The following is a 4,813-nucleotide window of genomic DNA, read 5'->3' on the forward strand; positions in this document are numbered from 1 at the left end:
CCATGAGCTCTGGGAACTTATAATCAACCTACTTTTTGACATTTCATAAACTGATTAATCAATCGAAACAAAACACTAATCAATTAAAAAAAGGTTCTTCACAACAATATCTAAATATTTGATCTGTTGTCACATCTGATGTCTTTGTGTGATGAATGCACTTCATGAAAAGGGTCTCTATGTGTAGCTTGAATTCTAGTTTATGTACATATGACAAACATCGTTATAACCCATTCTTACTTCTACTGACTGGTTTGTGCTCATTTTGATGATCACATGTGGTTAAACATTAAGCACTCTAAACTTGGGAGTTTCGATGTAAAGGTAGGACCATTTTGTTGACTAAAAGGAACATTTAGTTAGTAGTCACATTTTGCAACTAAGTTATGTATTCATTTAGGGAGGAGGAAAAGTAGCAAAACCTAGAAAGTTGTGTAAGATTTGTATGTAATATATATATATATATATATATATATATATATATATATATATATATATATATATATATATATATCCATCCATCCATCCATTTTCTGTTTTAGCTATCTAAATAATTGAAGAAAAGCATCTCCCTTAGTTAACATTCATCCTCTTGACCAAAATTAATTTCTAACAGTGAGTCTGCATGGATCAGCCATGTTAGTGATCATGAGCATTGTGTTCATTGGAATTCCAGTCACAGATATTTTGATGTGAATACAGTGTCAAATGATGTGAAACCAGTTCCAGGTGTTTGAGAGATGTACAGATGTTGCTGCATACACCAGCCTGTACTCAAACCCAGGTTAAGTTGCCTCAAAGGCAGCTATGTTCACCACACACTTGAGAATCTAAGAAGAAAGCAAGACTGCATGTTTATGAAAAGAGGGTAAATGGCTTTAGATTATCTTCTTACAACAATTTGAACATACACACAACTGATGGACCTGGTTGTTTCTCTGCACCAATGAGGACAGATTAATGTTTTTAAAATATATTTAAGAATTGATTCTGTATCTTATAACCCCTTGACTTGACAATCTACTCTTGAAGACATTTGGAGACGCTTTTAAGGTGCCTAATTTCTCTATTTTCTGCTTAATGTTCATTTTACAACAATTACAAACCCTGCAGGGTTTCTCTGGTTAAGCGATGAAATGTCCGTTTACTCTTTGTAATATCAAAGGCCCAAATGACGCTGTGCAATTTAGTGTGTGCAAAAGAACTGACTGCTGAGTAAGTGGATCACTGTGCAGTCATGTCCTTATTTTACCTGCTCAAATCTAGGACCAAATTGTGCTCAACTCAGCATGGAAAGTTATTTCTCATTTGACATAGAATTTGTTTCCTGTTTTCTTTTAGCTTGGATATATTTAGAGGGAAATACTGAACTTGGCTTTTTCATGATTTGGTTATCTAAGCAAGGGGAATTCATTTTAATGCAGTTCCTCCTTGTTTTTTCAGTCATTCGAAGAGTAGCTCCAGGCTTAAAGCTGCACCAATCAACACGTTGGATCAAATGATGATGTGCAATGTACAACGAGACACTCACAGTGATGAACCAGACAATGTTTACCCAACAATGCAGCAAAGCTCAGCTCTATGAAGATGTTGTGCTCATTGTTTTGCTTTCCAGCATGCAAACTATGCTCTTATCAACCTTTTTTTCTAAGAGCAACAGGAAGCTATTTTCAGCTAAAAGGCTCTGATAAAGCCACTGTGCACCCAGTATCAAACAGCTGACTGGAAAAGTTAGCAACTAACTGGTGAACATAGTGGTTTATTTAGCAGCTCTAATGAGCTGATGAAGACCAAAATAGAATTAAAAAGAAAGTGAATATTGGATTTCTCAGGCCATCTGAGACATGAATCAATACTCAGCGCCTGCCGGATATATAAAGAGACAAAAATTTGCAAACACGCTAAACAACACAGCTTTTATAGTATGGCAAAGTTGTGTTTTCAGCTTGTCCTGCTGCTTCAAGTAGCCTGAAAATCAATTAATGCAGCTTTAGATACAGGTTCTGAATGTTTTGACTGGAATTTCCAGCCAATCAGAATACATCTTCACAAGCAGTTGAACAATTTGGTAAACAATCTGAAATGTTTTGTCTTTCTGGTGTCGTGAAGACTGTTGAAATGTTGACCTCTGATGTCTCTAATCATAGGATTTAGGTATATACAGTCAATCTAGTAGTTTTGTAGCTGGATAATATGCCTCCCAAGATGGCTGCCATGGAATAGCTGACATCTCTGTGGAGAATTGTTTCTCCAATGATCTTGCTACTTTTGTAGCATAGGGAGGTTAGAAAATGCAAGGCAAAATTGACATCTTGACATCTGTGCAGGGCATGCAATTTCTGTCTGAAAATATTGGTATCGGTCTGCAAAGCTTGTATCAAATGAAGCCTTTACACAGGAAAACATTTGTATATCATGACCTGCCTTTCAGATAGCCATTGTCTATTTCAATAAATAGTTTGGGTGTTTTGAAGGTACTAATCCATAGTCAGTGTATTACACTGTAGATGGCGGTCAGCACATCCCCAGTTTGGAGAAACAAGCAGGAGCACCAACACAAGAGCAAAGCAATATACTGCAGTGGACAGCGCCAGCTGCACAATAGCCCTCTAAGAAAGGCACACCTAAAAAAAAATCTATATCCATTAAAGTATACGTTATATTTAGAGTATCTTCACTGCTTTATCTTGCCGTCAGACAGCCCTTTCTTCTAGGGGGAACAGAGCTGTTTAGCTGTCCACAGCATTACATTACTTTGCTCCAGTGCTGGTGCTCTTGTCTGCTTCTCCAATTTGGGACTATTGGATTAGTACCTCATACAACCCCACCTAAAAATGCCCAAACTATCATTCATTTTAGTTTGGTATACAATATTTCCATCATGCAACAGAAATTCGCCAACATTTAAACAGACAAGAATTTCACTACAATAGACTACAAATGTCACACTTCAAGTTGTTGTTTTTTCCTACAGGAGCAAACTAAGTGAATGAAAATAAATGGCAACCTGGAAGAAAGACAAACTATTCCAAAGTAGTGTACTATCCACCACATGCTCATTTCCATGCCAGCCATCCAAGGTGCACCACAGGAAGTTGTTCTGGTCCATCAGAAAGTGTCCTTTCTTTGTATTCCACTATTGTAATTCTAAAAGCATGGACATCTGCTGGACATGACTAATCAATATGGATATATCCTGTATATATACTGTATGTATGTATGTATGTTTTATAAGAGTTATCATTCTATGCTGTTGGTTTGACCAAAACCTGGGTGTAACACCGCATGATATCGATGTTGTAAAATGAAGAAGCACAGACAGGTAATGATGGTAGTTATTCTTGTCAATAAATCACATTTACAACTGCACTTAGAACATGTTCTTCAGTAGGAGCCTAAAGACCACCTTCAGTAAGTTTACCACATTCTTATTGATGATTCCTAACTGGACTTTGCTATGTATGAACTTGTTGGAGGACTAAACTTGAGCTACTGCCATTGTAGAGATTCAAAGATTTATTATTTAGTATTTACAACAGGCATATTAATATGGAGGGCTCTAGTTCCTTACTGCTGCTTTTATGGTTGAAAGGCATGACTGCTCGCTCGGTTTGTAGATAAATACAATGATGGAGATGGTTTTGCTTTTTCTAAGCCTTATATAGCAAATGGTATTTCAGTGTATAACAATGACTTCTTCATTTGTATAGTTCAGGAGTGGCAGACAATTTGGAAAGACCTGTTCAGCCTTCATTCAATACATTGTTCTAGTACTCACTCCCTCTATGTATTTCAAACAGTAGATACTTCATTTGGAGTAAACAATAAATGTTTAACATGATGCACACCTAAGATGCCATGGTTAGATCAGGAATCGTTCCATCTGGAGTGGTCCTGGTTGTGAAGAGAGTTGGACAAGGATCTGAATGATGGGATGTGGAGAAGAACTGGGCACTGATGTAATGGGGACTAGAGGTGAAGGGGCAGAGGAGTGGTGCAGCTGTTCATCTACAATGGCAGCTGACGCAGCAGAGAGGAGAAAAGTTTCAAAGTTTGACAATAACGATATGATTGATTTAGGAAGATTGTGGCAAGATCTGATTATTGCCAGCTCTGTTGTGAGAAATGGGAAATTACCATAAAATAGGGACCATAGTCACATGTATTTTCAGGGACAGAGCAGGCGACATTGACTCCTATTTAAAACAGATGGGCCCTATTTCTCTTACCTGGCTAACGTAGTGAGATGGATAATTTTCAGGATAAGATTACAAGTCAGGCTTATCGGTCAAAAATCACCTTAGCAACACATCAAAAATGTTGAACCTGCTCCAGCGCAGGCTCATTCAATCTAGCTGGATAAGCTGGCCACTCCCCCGGAAGAAAATGGCAGCTCCCTTCCTCATTGATGAAGGAGTGATATTAGTTAGATTAACGTTTTATAGGGAGAGAGTTCTCATCACGTCATGATGACTTCCTATACGAGTGCTATCCATTCTGCCCACAAGGAATCATTTATTAAAGACCTTCTGGAGCCTACATTGAACAGTCGGTCTCACAGACTGTATGCAGAGCGTTGTGGTACATTGTTGTACAGTGTGGTACATTGTGGTACATTGTTGTACAGTGTGGTACATTGTGGTACATTGTGGTACATTGTTGTACAGTGTTGAACAGTGTGGTACATTGTGGTACATTGTGGTACATTGTTGTACAGTGTGGTACATTGTGGTACATTGTGGTACATTGTTGTACAGTATTGTACATTGTGGTACAGAGTGGTACATTGTTGTACATTGTTGTACAGTGTTGA

This window comes from Cyclopterus lumpus, chromosome 6 (assembly GCF_009769545.1).
Source record: "Cyclopterus lumpus isolate fCycLum1 chromosome 6, fCycLum1.pri, whole genome shotgun sequence".
Lineage (NCBI taxonomy): Eukaryota > Metazoa > Chordata > Actinopteri > Perciformes > Cyclopteridae > Cyclopterus > Cyclopterus lumpus.